A 22,662-nucleotide genomic window follows, 5' to 3' on the forward strand; every position below is an offset into this window, starting at 1 on the left:
CAATTCCTATGGGATATACCAGATACATAACCATAAATATATAAATCTTACAAACAGTCTTAGCCCCCTTCCTTTAAATAGTAATGTGCATAATGCAAACAATCCAATAAGGGCAGACAAAGTAAGACCTAACATAATAGTAAGCTATGAAGCTAAGAAAGCCTACTGTTGTGAATTCTGTTTTTGGGCTCCCTCTGGTGGCTACTGGTGGTACTGTGTCTTGTGTTTCCAGTGCACCTGTTTCCATCTGGAGAGTGGGAGTTTCCTATTTAGTCTGGCTTCTCAGTCATTCTAGTGCCGGCAATCAATGTTACCAGAGCACCTCTGTTGCTTGCTACCTGCTCCAAGTCTGCAATTCAGCTAAGTTGAATCGCTTCTAAGGTTCAAAATATTCAAGACTATGTTATAGATGCTCCTATGTCTGAACCCAAGATCCCTATACCTGAGTTCTTTTCTGGAGATAGATCTTGTTTTTTGAATTTTAAGCACAATTGTAAATTGTATCTTTCTCTGAGATCTCGCTCCGCTGGAGACCCCGCTCAGCAGGTTAAAATTGTCATTTCCTTATTGCGGCGTGACCCCCAGAATTGGGCATTTGCATTGGCACCAGGGGATCCTGCGCTGCTCAATGTGGATGCGTTTTTTCTGGCACTGGGGTTGCTCTATGAGGAACCTAATTTGGAGATTCAGGCTGAAAAGGCCTTGATAGCCCTCTCTCAAGGGCATGATGAAGCTGAAATATATTGTCAAAAATTTCGAAAATGGTCTGTGCTTACTCAGTGGAATGAGTGCGCCCTGGCGGCGAATTTCAGAGAAGGTCTCTCTGACGCCGTTAAAGATGTCATGGTGGGGTTTCCTACGCCCACAGGTCTGAATGAATCCATGACTATGGCTATTCAGATTGATCGGCGTTTACGGGAGCGCAAATCTGTGCACCATTTGGCGGTGTCTTCTGAGCAGGCACCGGAGATTATGCAATGTGATAGAATTCTGTCCAGAAGTGAACGGCAGAATTATAGGCGTAAAAATGGGTTGTGCTTCTACTGTGGTGATTCTGCTCATGTTATATCAGCATGCTCTAAACGCACAAAAAAGGTTGATAAGCCTTTTGCAATTGGCACCTTACAGTCTAAGTTTATTTTGTCTGTAACTTTGATCTGTTCTTTATCATCTATTACTGTGGATGCCTATGTGGATTCTGGCGCTTCCTTGAGTCTTATGGATTGGTCCTTTGCCAGACGCTGTGGGTTTAGCCTAGAGCCTTTGGAAGTTCCTATCCCTCTGAAGGGTATCAACTCCACACCTTTGGCTAGGAATAAACCACAATTCTGGACACAAGTGACTATGTGTATGACTCCTGACCATCGGGAGGTGATTCGCTTCCTTGTGTTGCATAACTTGCATGATGTCTTAGTGCTTGGATTGCCATGGTTGCAAACCCATAATCCAGTCCTTGACTGGAAGACAATGTCTGTGTTAAGCTGGGGATGTCAGGGGGCTCATGGGGAAGTACCTTTGGTTTCCATTGCTTCATCTACTCCCTCTGAAATTCCGGAATTTTTATCTGATTTTTGTGATGTTTTTGAGGAGCCTAAACTTAGTTCTCTTCCCCCTCACAGGGATTGTGATTGTGCTATAGACTTGATTCCAGGCAGCAAATTTCCCAAGGGTCGTTTGTTCAATCTGTCTGTGCCTGAGCATGCTGCTATGCGAGAGTATATTAAGGAGTCCTTGGAAAAGGGACATATCCGTCCATCCTCATCCCCTTTAGGAGCAGGTTTTTTTTTCGTGGGTAAAAAAGATGGCTCCCTGAGGCCCTGTATTGATTATCGCCTGTTGAATAAGATTACAGTCAAATACCAGTATCCTTTGCCACTATTGACTGATTTATTTGCTCGTATTAAAGGGGCAAAGTGGTTCTCTAAGGTTGATCTTCGGGGTGCGTATAATTTGGTGCGGATTAAGCAGGGAGATGAGTGGAAAACTGCATTTAATACGCCCGAGGGCCATTTTGAGTATTTGGTAATGCCTTTTGGTCTTTCTAATGCCCCTTCAGTCTTTCAGTCCTTTATGCACGATATTTTCCGTAAATACCTGGATAAATTTATGATTGTGTATTTGGATGATATTTTGATTTTTTCGGATGACTGGGAGTCGCATGTTCAACAGGTTAGGAAGGTGTTTCAGGTTTTGCGGTCCAATTCTTTGTTTGTAAAGGGCTCAAAGTGTATCTTTGGGGTTCAGAAGATCTCCTTTTTGGGGTACATTTTTTCCCCTTCTTCTGTTGAGATGGATCCTGTCAAGGTTCGGGCTATTTGTGATTGGACGCAGCCTACTTCCCTGAAGAGTCTTCAGAAGTTCTTGGGCTTTGCTAATTTCTATCGTCGATTTATAACTGGGTTTTCAAGTGTTGCTAAACCTCTGACTGATTTGACTAAGAAGGGTGCTGATGTTGGCAATTGGTCCTCTGCGGCTGTGGAGGCCTTTCGGGAGCTTAAGCGCCGCTTTTCTTCTGCCCCTGTGTTGCGCCAGCCTGATGTTTCGCTCCCTTTTCAGGTTGAGGTTGATGCTTCCGAGATTGGAGCGGGGGCGGTTTTGTCGCAGAGAAGTCCTGATTGCTCAGTGATGAGACCATGTGCATTCTTCTCTCGAAAATTTTCGCCCGCCGAGCGAAATTATGATGTCGGTAATCGGGAGCTATTGGCTATGAAGTGGGCATTTGAGGAGTGGCGTCATTGGCTCGAGGGGGCTAGACATCAGGTGATGGTCTTGACTGATCACAAGAATCTGATTTACCTTGAGTCTGCCAGGCGTCTGAATCCTAGACAGGCACGCTGGTCATTGTTTTTCTCCCGGTTTAATTTTGTGGTTTCATACTTGCCGGGCTCGAAAAATGTTAAGGCCGATGCCCTTTCTAGGAGTTTTGAGCCTGACTCCTCTGGTGATTCTGAGCCTACGGGTATCCTTAAGGATAGGGTGATTTTGTCTGCTGTCTCCCCAGACTTGCGACGTGCTTTGCAGGAGTTTCAGACTGATAGGCCTGATCGTTGTCCGCCTGGGAGATTGTTCGTTCCAGATGAGTGGACCAGTAGAGTCATCTCAGAGGTTCATTCTTCTGTGTTGGCAGGCCACCCTGGAATTTTTGGTACCAGAGATTTGGTGGCCAGGTCCTTCTGGTGGCCTTCCCTGTCTCGGGATGTGCGTACCTTTGTACAGTCTTGTGATGTTTGTGCTCGGGCCAAGCCTTGCTGTTCTCGGGCTAGTGGATTGTTGTTGTCCTTGCCCATTCCGAAGAGGCCATGGACGCACATCTCTATGGACTTTATCTCGGATCTCCCGATTTCTCAGAAAATGTCCGTTATTTGGGTGGTGTGTGACCGTTTTTCTAAGATGGTTCATTTGGTACCCTTGCCCAAATTGCCTTCTTCATCGGAGTTGGTTCCTTTGTTTTTTCAGAATGTGGTTCGTTTACATGGTATCCCGGAAAACATCGTTTCTGACAGGGGATCTCAATTTGTGTCTAGGTTCTGGCGAGCGTTCTGTGCCAGGATGGGCATTGATTTGTCTTTTTCGTCTGCGTTCCATCCTCAGACTAATGGCCAGACGGAGCGAACTAATCAGACCTTGGAGACTTATTTGAGGTGTTTTGTGTCTGCTGATCAGGATGATTGCCTTTTTGCCGTTGGCAGAGTTTGCCCTCAATAATCGGGCCAGTTCTGCCACTCTGGTTTCTCCTTTCTTTTGCAATTCAGGGTTTCACCCTCGTTTTTCATCTGGCCAGGTGGAATCTTCGGATTGTCCTGGAGTGGACACTGTGGTGGATAGACTGCATCGGATTTGGAGTCATGTGGTGGACAATTTGAAGTTGTCTCAGGAGAAGACTCAGCAGTTTGCTAATCGTTATCGTCGTGAGGGTCATCGTCTCTGTGTTGGAGATTTGGTGTGGTTATCTTCTCGTTTTGTCCCTATGAAGGTCTCTTCTCCTAAGTTTAAACCTCGGTTCATAGGTCCCTATAAGATTTTGGAGATTCTTAATCCTGTATCTTTTCGTTTGGACCTACCAGCATCTTTCACCATTCATAATGTCTTCCATCGGTCGTTGTTGCGGAGGTACGAGGTACCGGTTGTTCCTTCTGTTGAGCCTCCTGCTCCTGTGCTGGTGGAGGGTGAATTGGAGTATGTTGTGGAGAAGATTTTGGACTCTCGCATTTCCAGACGGAGACTTCAATATTTGGTTAAATGGAAGGGATATGGTCAGGAGGATAATTCTTGGGTGACTGCCTCTGATGTTCATGCCTCTGATTTGGTTCACGCCTTTCATAGGGCGCATCCAGATCGCCCTGGTGGTTCTCATGAGGGTTCGGTGCCCCCTCCTTAAGGGGGGGGTACTGTTGTGAATTCTGTTTTTGGGCTCCCTCTGGTGGCTACTGGTGGTACTGTGTCTTGTGTTTCCAGTGCACCTGTTTCCATCTGGAGAGTGGGAGTTTCCTATTTAGTCTGGCTTCTCAGTCATTCTAGTGCCGGCAATCAATGTTACCAGAGCACCTCTGTTGCTTGCTACCTGCTCCAAGTCTGCAATTCAGCTAAGTTGAATCTTTGGCATTTTTTTGTGTTTGTTTTGTCCAGCATGCATTTATATTTCTTGTGCTGCTGGAAGCTCTAGTGATCTGAAATTACTACTCCGTTGTCATGAGTTGATAACGGAGTTAAGGTAATTTCAGGATGGCTGTAAGGGTTTTGAGGTAACCGCGAAGTCCTCTTTTGTATTTTCCGCTATCTAGTCAGAGGGCCTCACTTTGCTGAATCTATATTCATACTGCGTTTGTGTTTTCCTCTTACCTAACCGTTATTATATGTGGGGGGCTACTATAACTTTTGGGGTTTCCCTGGAGGCAAGCCAGGTCTGTGTATTCCTCTACTAGGGGTAGCTAGATCTCCGGCTGGCGCGAGGTGTCTAGGGATAAAACGCAGGCACACCCCCTGGCTACTTTTAGTTGCGTGTTAGGTTCAGTATCGCGGTTACCTGTTGTGATTCGGTTCGTGGGCTCCCCCGGTGGTCTCTTGTGGTACTGGTGTCCTGCAAGCTTTGCCTTCTCAGTTCACCTGTTCCTATCAGGATGTGGGAGTATCCTATTTAACCTTGCTCCTCAGTCATTCTAATGCTGGCCATCAATGTATCCAGAGTGATTCTGTTGCATGTTCCTGCTCCCAGTTTTCTGCTCAGCTAAGTTGGACACTTTAGTCCTTAAGTCTATTTTTGTATGTTTTGTCCAGTTTGCACTTATGTGAATCTCTGCAGCTGGAAGCTCTTGTTGGGCTGAAATTACCACTCCAGTGGCATGAGTTGTCACATGAGTTAAGGTAATTTCAGGATGGTGTTTTGAAGGGTTTTGCAGCTGACCGCGAAGTCCTCTGTTGTATCTTTCTGCTATTTAGTTAGCGGGCCTCTCTGTGCTAAATCTGCTTTCATACTACGTGTGTCTTTTCATCTGCTCTCACCGTTATTATATGTGGGGGGCTGCTATCTCCTGTGGGGACATTCTCTGGAGGCAAGCCAGGACTGTGTTTTCTTCTACCAGGGGTAGTTAGTTCTCCGGCTGGCGCGCGGCATCTAGAGACAACGCAGGAATGCCCCCTGGCTACTTCTAGTGTGGTGTGTAGGTTTAGCATCGCGGTCAGCTCTAGTTTCCATCACCCGAGAGCTTGTCCGTTTATTCTATGCATCTGATGTTTCCTTGCCATTGGAAACCATAACAGTATGGCCAGCCCAAATGTTTAATCTATAGGCTGAAGCAGGAGAGAAAAGGAACTGTGTGAAACCTTTTTTTTTTTTTTTTTTTTTTTTTCCTTCCTCTGAAGTTGCACTCCAGCTCTAATTGCAGTCTCCTGTTTTCCTCTCCTCTTAACCCCTGATTGGCTCAGACTTTATCTGTTGAAATATGGATCCCCAGAGTCTGGCTACCAATTTGAATAATCTTGCCTCTAAAGTTCAGAATATACAAGATTTTTTGTTACATGCTCCTCGGTCTGAACCTAAAATTCCTATACCGGAGTTTTTTTCTGGAGATCGATCTTGTTTTCTAAATTTTAAATACAATTGTAAATTGTTTCTTTCGCTGAGATTTCATTCTGCTGGAGATCCTGCCCAGCAAGTAAAAATTGTTATTTCTTTACTGCGGGGTGACCCCCAAAATTGGGCATTTTCATTGGCACCAGGGGATCCTGCGTTGCTCAATGTGGATGCGTTTTTTCTGGCTTTGGGGTTGCTTTATGAGGAACTAAATTTGGAGATTCAGGCTGAGAAAGCCCTAATAGCCCTCTCTCAGGGGCAAGATGAAGCCGAAATATATTGCCAAAAATTTCGAAAATGGTCTGTGCTTACTCAGTGGAATGAGTGCGCTCTGGCGGCAATTTTCAGAGAAGGTCTCTCTGATGCTGTAAAAGACGTCATGGTGGGGTTTCCTGCGCCTACTGGTCTGAATGAGTCCATGACAATGGCAATTCAGATTGATCGGCGTTTACGGGAACGCAAACCTGTGCACCAGTTGGCGGTGTCTTCTGAAGAGGCACCACAGAGTATGCAATGTGATAGCTTTCTGTCCAGAAGCGAACGACAGATTTATAGGCGCAAAAATCATTTGTGCTTCTATTGTGGAAATTCTACTCATGTTATATCAGCATGCTCTAAACGAACAAAGAAAGTTGATAAATCCTCTGCTATTGGCACTTTGCAGTCCAAGTTTATTTTGTCTGTAACTCTAATTTGTTCGTTATCTTCTATTGTTGCGGATGCGTATGTGGATTCTGGCGCCGCTTTGAGTCTTATGGATTGGTCATTTGCCAGGCGCTGTGGGTTTGATCTAGAGCCTCTGGAAGTTCCTATACCTTTAAAGGGTATTGATTCTACACCATTGGCTAGTAATAAACCACAATACTGGACACAAGTGACTATGCGTATGACTCCAGACCATCAAGAGGTGATTCGCTTCCTTGTACTGTATAATCTACATGATGTGTTGGTGCTGGGATTGCCATGGTGGCAAACTCATAACCCAGTCCTTGACTGGAAAACAATGTCTGTACTAAGCTGGGGATGTCAGGGAAATCATGGGGACACATCTTTGGTCTCCATTGCTTCATCTATTCCCTCTGAAATTCCTGAGTTTTTGTCTGATTATCGTGAGGTTTTTGAGGAATCTACTCTTAATTCTCTTCCTCCTCACAGAGATTGCGATTGCGCCATAGATTTGATCCCTGGCAGTAAATTTCCTAAGGGTCGTCTATTCAATCTGTCTGTACCTGAACATGCTGCCATGCGAGAGTATATTAGGGAGTCCTTGGAAAAGGGACATATTCGTCCTTCTTCGTCTCCTCTTGGAGCGGGGTTCTTTTTCGTAGCTAAAAGCGATGGTTCTTTGAGACCTTGTATTGATTATAGACTCTTGAATAAGATCACAGTCAAGTATCAGTATCCTTTGCCATTGCTGACAGATTTATTTGCTCGCATTGAGGGGGCGAAGTGGTTCTCTAAGATTGATCTTCGCGGTGCGTATAATTTGGTGCGAATTAAGCAGGGGGATGAGTGGAAAACCGCATTTAATACGCCCGAGGGCCATTTTGAGTATTTGGTGATGCCTTTTGGTCTGTCAAATACCCCTTCGGTCTTTCAGTCTTTTATGCACAATATTTTCCGTGAATATCTGGATAAATTTATGATTGTGTATTTGGACGATATCTTGATTTTTTCGGATGACTGGGAATCTCATGTTCAACAAGTTAGGAGGGTTTTTCAGGTTTTGCGGACCAATTCTCTGTTTGTTAAAGGTTCAAAGTGTGTTTTTGGGGTTCAGAAGATTTCTTTTTTGGGGTACATTTTTTCCCCCTCTTCTATTGAGATGGATCCTGTGAAGGTTCGGGCTATTTGTGACTGGACGCAACCGACTTCTCTTAAGGGCCTTCAGAAATTTTTGGGCTTTGCTAACTTTTATCGTCGATTCATAACTGGTTTTTCTAGCGTTGTCAGGCCTTTGACTGATTTAACTAAAAAGGGTGCTGATGTTGCAGATTGGTCTCCTGCTGCTGTGGAGGCCTTTCGGGAGCTTAAGCGCCGTTTTTCTTCTGCTCCGGTGTTGTGCCAGCCTGATGTTTCTCTTCCTTTTCAGGTGGAAGTTGATGCTTCCGAGATCGGAGCGGGGGCGGTTTTGTCGCAGAAAAGTTCAGATTGTTCAGTGATGAGACCTTGTGCGTTCTTTTCTCGAAAATTTTCGCCCGCCGAGCGAAATTATGACGTCGGTAATCGGGAGCTTTTGGCGATGAAGTGGGCATTCGAGGAGTGGCGTCATTGGCTTGAGGGTGCTAAACATCAGGTGGTGGTCTTGACTGATCACAAAAATTTGATTTATCTTGAGTCGGCCAGACGTCTGAATCCTAGACAGGCGCGCTTGTTTTTCTCCCGGTTTAATTTTGTGGTTTCGTATCTGCCAGGTACTAAGAATGTGAAGGCGGATGCCCTTTCTAGGAGTTTTGAACCTGATTCCCCTGGTGATTCTAAACCTACGGGTATACTTAAGGATGGGGTGATATTGTCTGCTGTCTTCCCAGACCTGCGACGTGTTTTACAAGAGTTTCAGGCGGATCGGCCTGATCGTTGTCCGCCTGGTAGATTGTTTGTGCCGGATGAGTGGACCAATAGAGTCATCTCGGAGGTTCATTCTTCTGCGTTGGCAGGTCATCCGGGAATTTTTGGTACCAGAGATTTGGTGGCTAGGTCCTTCTGGTGGCCTTCCCTGTCTCGGGACGTGCGTACTTTTGTGCAGTCTTGCGATGTTTGTGCTCGGGCCAAGCCTTGTTGTTCTCGGGCTAGTGGGTTGTTGTTGCCCTTGCCTGTTCCTAAGAGGCCTTGGACACACATCTCTATGGATTTTATTTCTGATCTCCCTGTTTCTCAGAAGATGTCCGTCATTTGGGTGGTGTGTGACCGCTTTTCTAAGATGGTTCATTTGGTGCCCTTGCCCAAGCTGCCTTCCTCATCTGAGTTGGTGCCCCTGTTTTTTCAGAATGTGGTTCGGCTGCATGGTATTCCGGAGAATATCGTTTCCGACAGGGGATCCCAGTTTGTGTCCAGATTTTGGCGGGCGTTTTGTGCCAGGATGGGCATTGATTTGTCTTTTTCGTCTGCATTTCATCCCCAGACAAATGGCCAGACGGAACATACTAATCAGACCTTGGAGACTTATTTGAGGTGTTTCGTGTCTGCTGATCAGGATGACTGGGTCTCCTTTTTGCCGTTGGCTGAGTTTGCCCTTAATAATCGGGCCAGTTCTGCCACTTTGGTCTCCCCTTTCTTTTGCAATTCAGGGTTCCATCCTCGTTTTTCATCTGGTCAGGTGGAGTCTTCGGATTGTCCTGGAGTGGATACCATGGTGGATAGGTTGCATCGTATTTGGGGGCAGGTGGTGGACAATTTGGAGTTGTCCCAGGAGAAGACTCAACGTTTTGCTAATCGCCATCGTCGTGTTGGTCCTCGTCTTCGTGTTGGGGACTTGGTGTGGTTGTCCTCCTGTTTTGTCCCTATGAGGGTCTCTTCTCCTAAGTTTAAGCCTCGGTTCATCGGTCCTTATAAGATTTTGGAAATTCTTAACCCTGTGTCTTTTCGTTTGGACCTCCCAGCATCCTTTGCTATCCATAATGTCTTCCATCGGTCATTATTGCGGAGGTATGAGGTACCACTTGTGCCTTCTGTTGAGCCTCCTGCTCCTGTGCTGGTTGAGGGTGAATTGGAGTACGTGGTGGAGAAAATCTTGGACTCCCGTGTTTCCAGACGGAGACTTCAATATCTGGTGAAATGGAAGGGCTACGGTCAAGAGGATAATTCTTGGGTTACAGCTTCTGATGTTCATGCTTCTGATTTGGTCCGTGCCTTTCATAGGGCACATCCAGATCGCCCTGGTGGTTCTTGTGAGGGTTCGGTGCCCCCTCCTTAAGGGGGGGGTACTGTTGTGATTCGGTTCGTGGGCTCCCCCGATGGTCTCTTGTGGTACTGGTGTCCTGCAAGCTTTGCCTTCTCAGTTCACCTGTTCCTATCAGGATGTGGGAGTATCCTATTTAACCTTGCTCCTCAGTCATTCTAATGCTGGCCATCAATGTATCCAGAGTGATTCTGTTGCATGTTCCTGCTCCCAGTTTTCTGCTCAGCTAAGTTGGACACTTTAGTCCTTAAGTCTATTTTTGTATGTTTTGTCCAGTTTGCACTTATGTGAATCTCTGCAGCTGGAAGCTCTTGTTGGGCTGAAATTACCACTCCAGTGGCATGAGTTGTCACATGAGTTAAGGTAATTTCAGGATGGTGTTTTGAAGGGTTTTGCAGCTGACCGCGAAGTCCTCTGTTGTATCTTTCTGCTATTTAGTTAGCGGGCCTCTCTGTGCTAAATCTGCTTTCATACTACGTGTGTCTTTTCATCTGCTCTCACCGTTATTATATGTGGGGGGCTGCTATCTCCTGTGGGGACATTCTCTGGAGGCAAGCCAGGACTGTGTTTTCTTCTACCAGGGGTAGTTAGTTCTCCGGCTGGCGCGCGGCATCTAGAGACAACGCAGGAATGCCCCCTGGCTACTTCTAGTGTGGTGTGTAGGTTTAGCATCGCGGTCAGCTCTAGTTTCCATCACCCGAGAGCTTGTCCGTTTATTCTATGCTTCTGATGTTTCCTTGCCATTGGAAACCATAACAGTTACCTAAGATACCATCTTCCTAGAGCTCGTCCGTTTTTGCCTAGTCCCTGCCATTGGGAATCATGACAGCCTACATAGTGTTTCTATAGATAGATGCTGCTTTATATGTGAAAACTAATGGTTAAAGTGCATAGTGCTGTGCAAATGTAAATGCTATTCAGACATTAGCAGACGTGTTGTATTACACGAGATATATTCTCGGATTTTATATTCCCTGCTCCCATCAGATGATTTGAAGGTGTCACATCTCAGGATATTAGGGCATGCGACACACGAACCGCAAGGGAAGCAGCCAAGTTTCGGACCCCCCATAGTGTAAAAAGTTTTTTGTTCTTTGGCCACGTAATGGCACTTCACAAGATTGTCCCTAACATTCCTGCCCCTACGTTGTGTCATACATGGGAGTGGAGACAGATGAGTCGCTAAGACACCATCTGTGTGAAAAACCGGCCAATGTTTGGTCAGTATCTTGCGGATCCGATCCCAGTGGCAATTGGAGGTAGAGATAAATCTAAACTCTGAATCACCCTTCCGATGGGTCCTCCTGGATTGTGTCAATAAATCCTCTCTCCGGGCAGACTTGGCACGTCTATAACCCACCCTAATGCACCGGCGACTGTACCCCCTGGCCTTAAACTGATCAACAAGAGCCGCAGACTGTTCCTCAAAGCGGGCCTCAGTAGAGCAAACCCGCCTATTCCTCAAGAATTGGCCAACTGGGATGGCCTTAACAACAGAATAATTGTGTGCTGAGGAGGCATGAAGCAACGAGCTAACCGATGTCTCCTTGTGATATAGATCTGTCTCATTAGAGCCATCCTCAGCAACATAAAGGGTGAATCAAGAAAATTCATTCTGGTCTTATCACAAGAATAGGTGAATCTCAAATTAAAAAAAATATTCAGATCCTGCATGATTTTTGCTAGGCTGACTTCGTCACCATTCCAAATCATTAGCACATCATCAATGTAACAAAACCAGCCCACCACTGGGTCCGCGGCATGTGCTCAGTCACCCTGGAAGATAGATCTCTCCCAGTACCCCAAAAATAGATTTGCATAAGACGGAGCACATGCCGCGCCCATTGCAGTACCTTGCATCTGCCAAAAAATTTTGTGTGTCAAAACAAACTCTAATAAATCCAAAACAAAATCTGAAAAATGTCCATGTCCATCCCAGTTTGCCGTCTCAAGGAAGAAGCGAGCTGCCCTGAGGCCATCGCTGTGCCTAATTGAAGTATATAGGGATTCAATGTCGATGGTAACTAAAAGCATACCCACCTCGAGGAACAGACCGTCAACCTTCATAAGTACATCAGTAGTGTCTCTGACATGGGAGGGAAGCGTTTACAAGTGGCTTAAGATAGTAATCATTAAACTTGCACACATTATCACCCCCCCATGCCAGAGACAATCGGTCGGCCAGGGGGATTCACAGTGTCCTTGTGCACAGAAGGTAGAAAGTAGCGACTTTTGGAAACTAAAGGTACCTTCACACTAAACGATATCGCTAGCGATCCGTGACGTTGCAGCGTCCTGGCTAGCGATATCGTTGTGTTTGACAGGCAGCAGCGATCAGGATCCTGCTGTGCCATCGTTTGTCGGAGAAGAAAGGCCAGAACTTTATTTCATCGCTGGATCTCCCGTAGACATCGCTGGATCGGTGTGTGTGACACCGATCCAGCGATGTCTTCACTGGTAACCAGGGTAAACATCGGGTTACTAAACGCAGGGCCGTGCTTAGTTACCCGATGTTTACCCTGGTTACCAGCGTAAACGTAAAAAAAACAAACAGTACATACTCACTTTCCGGTGTCCGTCAGGTCCCTTGCCGTCCGTTTCCCACACTGACTGTGAGTGCCGGCCGTAAAGTAAAAGCAGAGCACAGCAGTGACGTCACCGCTGTGCTGTGCCTTACGGCCGGCACTGACACAGTCAGTGCGGGAAGCGGACGCCGGGGGACCTGAAGGACACCGGAATGTGAGTATGTACTGTTTGGTTTTTTTTACGTTTACGCTGGCAACCAGGGTAAACATCGGGTTACTAAGCGCGGCCCTGCGCTTAGTAACCCGATGTTTACCCTGGTTACCAGGGGACTTCGGCATCGTTGGTCGCTGGAGAGCTGTCTGTGTGACAGCTCCCCAGCGACCACACAACGACTTGCCAACGATCACGGCCAGGTCGTATCGCTGGTCGTGATCGTTGGTAAATCGTTTAGTGTGAAGGTACCTTTAGGTAAAAGACCATCAAGGACCTTCTTTGGGACAATACCAGACTCGCTTGCACTAGATAGAATAAATTCCATTTTCTTGGAAAAAGACAGCGTAGGGTTTTGAGGTAAGACCTGATATGTTGATTTATTCTTTAGCTGGCGAAATGCCTCTTTTTCGTATTTTTCAGTTGGCCAGATGACCACGTTCCCTCCCTTGTCCGCTGGTTTGATAACCACTGAATCCAGTGACTTACTCCTTCAGAGCTCTCCTCTGTACACTCGTAAGATTGTCATTACATACAGTACAGGCCAAAAGATTGGACACACCTCATTTTAAGATTTTTCTGTATTTTCATGACTATCAAAATTGTAAATTCACACTGAAGGCATCAAAACTATGAATTAACACATGTGGAATTATATACTTAACAAAAAAGTGTGAAACAACTGAAAATATGTCTTATATTCTAGGTACTTCAAAGTAGCCACCTTTTGCTTTGATGACTGCTTTCCACACTCTTGGCATTCTCTTGATGAGCTTCAGAGGTACTCACTGGAAATGGTCTTCCAACAATTTTGAAGGAGTTCTGTTGTGAATTCTGCTCTTGGGCTCCCTCCGGTGGTTATAAGTGGTAGCGCTGCTGTCTTTCATTCACAGCAGTCATCAGGTGTGTCCACTTCGGACTGGGCTATTTAGTCTTGCTTCACCCTTTAGTCGGTGCCAGTTGTCCATTGTTCCTGGAGGATTCACATCCTCTCCTGGTCTCTCCTGCTTGCTGTTCATCTCATCAAAGATAAGTTCTGGCTTTGCTTTTTGCAGTCCACATGCTGTGGGCTTAATAGTTCAGTTCATTTCTACGTTTTGTTTTGTCCAGCTTGGTCTGTGCAAGGATTTGTTCAGCCATGCTGGTATCGCTGGAGATGCAGATATACCCTCCATATCTTTAGTTGGATGTGGAGATTTTGTACCTTCTGTGGTGGATATTTTCTAGTGTTTTTAATACTGACCGCATAGTGCTCTGTTCTATCCTTTCTATCTAGCTAGTACGGCCTCCTTTGCTAAATCCTGATTTCAGTCTGCGTATGTTATTTCCCTCTCCTCTCACAGTCAATATTTGTGGGGGGCTGTCTATCCTTTGGAGATTTTCTCTGAGGCAAGATAGTTTTCCTTTTCTTATCTCTAGGGGTATTTAGTCCTCCGGCTGTGACGAGGTGTCTAGGGAGTGTTAGGAACATCCCACGGCTGCTTCTAGTTGCGGTGTTAAGTTCAGGGTCTGCGGTCAGTACAGGTACCACCTTCTCCAGAGTGTTCCTCATGCTGCTCCTAGGCCACCAGATCATAACAGTACAACTGGCCAACAATGAGTTAATCGCATCTCAGAAGAAGGGAAAAAAAAGTGCTGAGCCATTTTTTTTTTACTGTAGTCTGTTGTGTTTTTTTTTTTCCTCTTTACCTCTGGGTGGCTCAGGAGTTAGGTGCTGGCATGGATATTCAGGGATTGGTTTCTCGTGTGGATCAACTTTCTGCTAGAGTACAGGGTATTTCCGATTATATCGTTCAGACTCCGGTTTTGGAGCCTAGAATTCCAACTCCTGATTTGTTTTTTTGGGGATAGGTCCAAATTTTTGAGCTTTAAAAATAACTGTAAACTGTTTTTTGCTCTGAAACCCCGTTCCTCTGGTGATTCCACCCAGCAAGTTAAAATTGTCATTTCTCTGCTGCGTGGCGACCCTCAGGATTGGGCATTTTCCCTGGAATCTGGGAATCCGGCTTTGCTTAATGTAGACACCTTTTTTCAGGCGCTAGGGTTATTGTATGAGGAACCTAATTTAGTGGATCATGCTGAGAAGACCTTGTTGGCCCTGAGTCAGGGTCAAGAAGCGGCAGAATCGTATTGCCAGAAATTTAGAAAATGGTCTGTGCTTACTATATGGAATGAGGATGCCTTGGCGGCAATTTTCAGAAAGGGTCTTCCTGAATCTGTTAAGGATGTTATGGTGGGGTTCCCCACGACTGCTGGTTTGAGTGATTCTATGTCTCTGGCCATTCAGATTGATCGGCGCTTGCGCGAGTGCAGAGTTGTGCGCACTGTGGCGTTGTCTCCCGAGCGAAGTCCTGAGCCTATGCAGTGTGATAGGATTGTGTCTAGAGCTGAACGACAAGGATTCAGACGTCAGAATAGGTTGTGTTTTTACTGCGGCGATTCTGCTCATGTTATTTCTGATTGCCCTAAGCGTGCAAAGAGAATCGCTAGTTCTGTTACCATCAGTACTGTACAACCTAAATTTCTGTTATCTGTGACCCTGATCTGCTCATTATCGTCATTTTCCGTCATGGCATTTGTGGATTCAGGCGCCGCTATGAACTTAATGGACTTAGAATTTGCCAGACGTTGTGGTTTCCCCTTGCAGCCTTTGCAGAACCCTATTCCTTTGAGGGGAATTGATGCTACACCGTTGGCTAAAAATAAACCTCAGTTTTGGACACAGCTGACCATGTGCATGGCGCCAGCCCATCAGGAAGATTGTCGTTTTCTGGTATTGCATAATTTGCATGATGCTATTGTGCTGGGTTTCCCATGGTTACGGGTGCATAATCCGGTACTAGATTGGAAATCTATGTCTGTGACTAGTTGGGGGTGTCAGGGGGTTCATGATGACGTTCCTTTGATGTCAATTTCCTCTTCCCCCTCTTCTGAAATTCCTGAGTTTTTGTCAGATTTCCAGGATGTATTCGATGAGCCCAAGTCCAGTTCCCTTCCACCGCATAGGGACTGTGATTGTGCTATTGACTTGATTCCAGGCTGTAAGTTCCCTAAGGGTCGACATTTCAACCTGTCTGTGCCAGAACATGCCGATATGCGGAGTTATGTTAAGGAGTCTTTGGAGAAGGGGCATATTCGGCCATCTTCTTCACCATTGGGAGCGGGTTTTTCTTTCGTTGCCAAGAAGGATGGTTCCTTGAGCCCATGTATTGATTATCGCCTCTTGAATAAGATCACGGTCAAATTCCAATACCCTTTGCCTCTGCTCTCTGATTTGTTTGCTAGGATTAAGGGGGCTAGTTGGTTTACTAAGATTGACCTTCGAGGGGCATATAATCTTGTTCGTATTAAGCAGGGTGACGAATGGAAAACTGCATTTAATACGCCCGAAGGCCATTTTGAATACCTTGTGATGCCATTCGTGCTTTCTAATGCTCCATCTGTGTTCCAATCATTCATGCATGATATCTTTCGGAATTATCTTGATAAATTCATGATTGTATATTTGGATGATGTTTTGATTTTTTCCGATAATTGGGAGTCTCATGTGAAACCAGTCAGGATGGTATTTCAGATCCTTCGTGATAATGCTTTGTTTGTGAAGGGGTCTAAGTGCCTCTTTTGAGTACAGAAGGTGTCTTTTTTGGGCTTTATGTTTTCTCCCTCATCTATAGAAATGGATCCGGTTAAGGTTCAGGCCATTCATGATTTGATCCAGCCCACCTCCGTGAAGAGCCTTCAGAAATTTTTGGGCTTTGCTAATTTTTATCGCCGTTTCATTGCCAACTTCTCCAGTGTGGTTAAACCCCTGACCGATTTGACGAAGAAAGGCGCTGATGTGACGAATTGGTCCTCTTTGGCTGTTTCTGCCTTTCAGGAGCTTAAACGCCGATTTACTTCTGCCCTTGTGTTGCGTCAGCCGGATGTTTCTCTTCCATTTCAGGTTGAGGTTGATGCCTCTGAGATTGGGGCAGGAGCCGTTTTGTCTCAGAGGAATTCGGATGATTCCTTGATGAAACCGTGTGCCTTCTTTTCTCGAAAGTTTTCGCCTGCGGAACGCAATTATGATGTCGGCAATCGTGAGTTGTTGGCTATGAAGTGGGCATTTGAGGAGTGGCGACATTGGCTTGAGGGGGCCAAGCACCGTATTGTGGTCTTGACCGATCATAAGAATCTGATTTACCTCGAGTCTGCCAATCGGCTGAATCCTAGACAGGCCCGATGGTCCCTGTTTTTCTCCCGTTTTGATTTTGTGGTCTCGTATCTTCCGGTTTCTAAGAATGTTAAGGCTGATGCCCTCTCTAGGAGCTTTTTGCCCGATTCTCCTGGGGTCCTTGAGCAGGTCGGTATTCTGAAGGAAGGGGTGATTCTTTCTGCCATCTCCCCTGATTTACAACGGGTTCTTCAGGAATTTCAGGCTGATAAACCTGACCGCTGTCCAGTGGGGAAACTGTTTGTTCCTGACAGATAGACTAGTAAAGTGATTTCTGAGATTCATTGTTCGGTGTTGGCTGGCCATCCTGGGATTTTTGGTACCAGAGAATTGGTTGGTAGGTCCTTATGGTGGCCTTCTTTGTCACGGGATGTGTGTTCCTTTGTGCAGTCCTGTGGGACTTGTGCGCGGGCCAAACCTTGCTGCTCCCGCGCCAGTGGGTTGCCTTTGCCAGTCCCTGAGAGGCCTTGGACGCATATTTCTATGGATTTTATTTCTGATCTTCCGGTTTCCCAGAAGATGTCGGTTATTTGGGTTATTTGTGACCGGTTCTCTAAAATGGTTCATTTGCTGCCTTTGCCTAAATTGCCTTCCTCCTCAGATTTGGTTTTGTTGTTTTTCCAGCATGTGGTTCGTTTGCATGGTATTCCAGAGAATATTGTGTCTGACAGAGGTTCCCAGTTTGTTTCTAGGTTTTGGCGAGCTTTTTGTGCTAGGCTGGGCATTGATTTGTCTTTTTCATCCGCATTTCATCCTCAGACAAATGGCCAAACTGAGCGAACTAATCAGACTTTGGAAACTTATTTGAGGTGCTTTGTGTCTGCTGATCAGGATGATTGGGTGGCTTTCTTGCCATTGGCCGAGTTTGCCCTTAATAATCGGGCTAGTTCTGCCACTTTGGTTTCACCCTTCTTTTGTAATTCTGGTTTTCATCCCCGTTTTTCTTCAGGGCAGGCTGAACCTTCTGATTGTCCCGGGGTGGACTCTGTGGTTGACAGGTTGCAGCAAATTTGGGCTCATGTGGTGGACAATTTGGTGTTGTCTCAGGAGGAGGCTCAGCGGTTTGCTAACCGTCGTCGGTGTGTTGGTTCCCGGCTTCAAGTTGGAGATCTGGTCTGGTTGTCCTCCCGTCATGTTCCTATGAAGGTTTCTTCCCCTAAGTTCAAGCCTCGGTTTATTGGTCCTTATAGGATTTCTAAGATTATCAATCCTGTGTCTTTTCGTTTGGCCCTTCCAGCCTCTTTTTCCATCCATAATGTTTTTCATAGATCTTTATTGCGGAAATATGTGGTGCCCGTGGTTCCCTCTATTGATCCTCCTGCCCGGTGTTGATTGATGGAGAGTTGGAGTATGTGGTGGAGAAGATCTTGGATTCTCGTTTTTCAAGGCGGAGGCTTCAGTATATTGTCAAGTGGAAGGGTTATGGCCAGGAGGATAATTCTTGGGTTGTTGCCTCCGATGTTCATGCTGACGATTTGGTTCGTGCCTTCCATTTGGCTCGTCTTGATTTGCCCGGGGGCTCTGGTGAGGGTTCGGTGACCCCTCCTCAAGGGGGGGGTACTGTTGTGAATTCTGCTCTTGGGCTCCCTCCAGTGGTTATAAGTGGTAGCGCTGCTGTCTGTCATTCACAGCAGTCATCAGGTGTGTCCACTTCGGACTGGGCTATTTAGTCTTGCTTCACCCTTTAGTCAGTGCCAGTTGTCCATTGTTCCTGGAGGATTCACATCCTCTCCTGGTCTCTCCTGCTTGCTGTTCATCTCATCAAAGATAAGTTCTGGCTTTGCTTTTTGCAGTCCACATGCTGTGGGCTTAATAGTTCAGATCATTTCTACGTTTTGTTTTGTCCAGCTTGGTCTGTGCAAGGATTTGTTCAGCCATGCTGGTATCTCTGGAGATGCAGATATCCCCCCCATATCTTTAGTTGGATGTGGAGATTTTGTACCTTCTGTGGTGGATATTTTCTAGTGTTTTTAATACTGACCGCATAGTGCTCTGTTCTATCCTTTCTATCTAGCTAGTACGGCCTCCTTTGCTAAAATCCTGATTTCAGTCTGCGTATGTTATTTCCCTCTCCTCTCACAGTCAATATTTGTGGGGGGCTGTCTATTCTTTGGGGATTTTCTCTGAGGCAAGATAGTTTTCCTTTTCTTATCTCTAGGGGTATTTAGACCTCCGGCTGTGACGAGGTGTCTAGGGAGTGTTAGGAACATCCCACGGCTGCTTCTAGTTGCGGTGTTAAGTTCAGGGTCTGCGGTCAGTACAGGTACCACCTTCTCCAGAGTGTTCCTCATGCTGCTCCTAGGCCACCAGATCATAACAGAGTTCCCAGAGCTGCTTAGCACATGTTGGCCCTTTTGCCTTCACTCTGCGGTCCAGCTCACCCCAAACCATCTTGATTGGGTTCAGGTTTGGTGACTGTGGTGGCCAGGTCATCTGGCGTAGCACCCCATCACTCTCCTTCTTGGTCAAATAGCCCTTACACAGCCTGGAGTTGTGTTTGGGGTAATTGTCCTGTTGAAAAATAAATGATGGTCCAACTAAATGCAAACCGGAAGGAATAGCATGCCGCTGCAAGATGCTGTGGTAGCCTTCAATTTTGAATAAATCTCCAACAGTGTCACCAGCAAAGCACACCCACACCATCACACCTCCTCCATGCTTCACGGTGGGAACCAGGCATTTAGAGTCCATCCATTTTTCTGTGTCGCACAAAGACACGGTGGTTGGAACCAAAGATCTCAAATTTGGACTCCTCAGACCAAAGCACAGATTTCCACTGGCCTAATGTCCATTCCTTGTGTTTAGCCCAAACAAGTCTCTTCTGCTTGTTGCCTGTCCTTAGCAGTTGTTTCCAAGCAGCTATTTTACCATGAAGGCCTGCTGCACAATGTCTCCTCTTAACAGTTGTAGAGATGTGTCTGCTGCTAGAACTCTGTGTGGCATTGAACTGGTCTCTAATCTGAGCTGCTGTTAACCTGTGATTTCTGAGGCTGGTGATTCGGATAAACTTATCCTCAGAAGCAGAGGTGACTTTTGGTCTTCCTTTCCTGGGGCGGTCCTCATGTGAGCCAGTTTCTTTGTAGCGCTTGATGGTTTTTGCAACTGCACTTGGGGACACTTTCAAAATTTTCCCAATTTTTCGGACTGACTGACCTTCATTTTTTAAAGTAATGATGGGCACTCATTTTTCTTTACTTAGCTGCTTTTTTCTTGCCATAATACAAATTCTAACAGTCTATTCAGTAGGAGTATCAGCTGTGTATCCACCAGACATCTGCTCAACACAACTGATGATCCCAACCCCATTTATAAGGCAAGAAATCCCACTTATTAAACCTGACAGGGCACACATGTGAAGTGAAAACCATTTCCGGTGACTACCTCTTGAAGCTCATCAAGAGAATGCCAAGAGTGTGCAAAGCAGTCATCAAAGTAAAAGGCCGCTACTTTGAACAACCTAGAATATGTCTTATTTTCAGTTGTTTCACACTTTTTTGTTAAGTATATATTTCCACGTGTGTTAATTCATAGTTTTGATGCCTTCAGTGTGAATGTACAATTTTCATAGTCATGAAAATACAGAAAAATCTTTAAATGAGAAAGTGTGTCCAAACTTTTGGTCTGTACTGTAGATGTTTTGGTATTTTCTTTAAGTCCTCAGTAACAAGTCTACAAAAGATCTCGACCTGGGGACACAGGGACAAGGGAGGGAACGAAAGTGATCTGGACACAACAGATGAGGGAAAATTACCTATGGGTTCAGGTTGCTGTTCCCTCAACAGGTCCTCCAAAGCTTCTAAGGCTTCCTGCTCCATATTATTAGGTAGGCCTTGATTTGGATCCTTTTGACTATGCAATTTCTTTAATATCAGTTTACGACAAAATAAATGTGTCTTTTAAAGCTGTAAAAAAAAATCAAAATTATTTACAAGGTACAAAATTTAAACCTAACCTTAACACATCCAGCTGTGTATCTGAGAGGGAATGAGATGATAAATTAATTACCTCCATATTAGAGTTTTTTGCTTTGCGATCATATACTGTTGGAGATGTAAACTTCCTTTTACAAGAGTAACGTCCTTTAGCAGCCCTCCCAGGTTGTATCTTTCTGACTGCCTCTCTGCCCGTTGGTCTGGATTGATAAGATTCCACACTAGATTCAACCATTGAAGTTAAAGGGACTCTGTCACCTGAATTTGGAGGGAACAATTTTCCTTCATATGGGCGGGGTTTTTGGGTGTTTGATTCACCCTTTCCTTACCCACTGGCTGCATGCTGGCTGCAATATTGGATTGAAATTCATATGACGGAAAATTGTTCCCTCCAAATTCAGGTGACAGAGTCCCTTTAATGATGAAATAGAGCCAGATCTTGCTTGTGGTGGAGGACTTTTTTTATTATTATTCCTCAATTGATATACTCTACTAGCTATTAGACCCGTTCCACACCCGGGTGGCGAGCATTTATATTGGTATATGGTCTCCATCTTGGTATGTGCTGCTCCCATCTTGCTCTCCCATCCTGTCATGTGCTGCTCCATCCTGCGCCCCCATCCTATCATGTGCTGCTCCATGCTGCGTCCCCATCCTGTCATGTGCTGCTCCATGCTGCCATATGCTGCTGCATCCTACACCCCCATCCTGTCATGTGTGTGCCCCCATTGTGTCATGTGCTGCTCCCATCCTGTGCCCCCATTCTGTCATGTGCTGCTCCCATCCTGCGCCCCATCCTGTCATGTGCTTCCATCCTGCACCCCCATCCTGTTATGTGTGCGCCCCCATTCTGTCATGTGCTGGTCCCATCGTGCGCAATCATTCTGTCATGTGCTGCTCCCATCCTGCGCCCCATCCTGTCATGTGCTTCCATCCTGCACCCCCATCCTGTTATGTGTGTGCCCCCATTCTGTCATGTGCTGGTCCCATCGTGCGCAATCATTCTGTCATGTGCTGCTCCCATCCTACGCCCCCATTCCGTCATGTGCTGCTCCCATCCTGTGCCCCCATTCTATCATGTGCTGCTCCCATCCTGTGCCCCCATTCTGTTGTAATGTGCTGCACCCATTCTGCCTGTTCCTGTTTCCATTCTGCCATATGTTGCTCCCATCTTTCTCTCTCCGGCTGTGCTGAGTGCGGGCGGCTGTGCTGAGTGCGGGCGGCTGTGTGTGGCGGTGCTGAGTGCGGGCGGCTGTGCGTGGCGGTGCTGAGTGCGGGTGGCGGTGCTGAGTGCGGGCGGCTGTGCGTGGCTGTGCTGAGTGCGGGCGGCTGTGCGTGGCGGTGCTGAGTGCAGGTGGCGGTGCTGAGTGTGGGCGGCTGTGCGTGGCGGTGCTGAGTGCGGGTGGCTGTGCGTGGCGGTGCTGAGTGCGGGCGGCTGTGCTTGGTGGTGCTGAGTGCGGGTGGCTGTGCATGGTGGTGCTGAGTGTGGGTGGCTGTGCGTGGTGGTGCTGAGTGTGATCGGCTGTGCGTGGCGGTGCTGAGTGTGGGCGGCTGTGCGTGGTTGTGCTGAGTGCGGGTGGCAGGTGGCGTAAGTTTGAATTGCTGCGTCCTGAATGCGGGATCTGTTGTGAATTAGACTTTTTGGCTCCCTCTTGTGTCATGACACTTTGATTTTCCTTCTCCAGCTTGGTACCCACCTGGCCTCGTTAGTCCAGGGGTGTTGCTATTTGAACTTCCTGGATTTTCAGTCTGGTGCCTGGCATCGTTGTAATCAGATCCTTTCTGTTTGCTCCTGTCTGCTGGTCCTGGTTCC

The sequence above is a fragment of the Ranitomeya variabilis genome, chromosome 4 (genome assembly GCF_051348905.1).
Source record: "Ranitomeya variabilis isolate aRanVar5 chromosome 4, aRanVar5.hap1, whole genome shotgun sequence".
NCBI classification, from domain to species: domain Eukaryota; kingdom Metazoa; phylum Chordata; class Amphibia; order Anura; family Dendrobatidae; genus Ranitomeya; species Ranitomeya variabilis.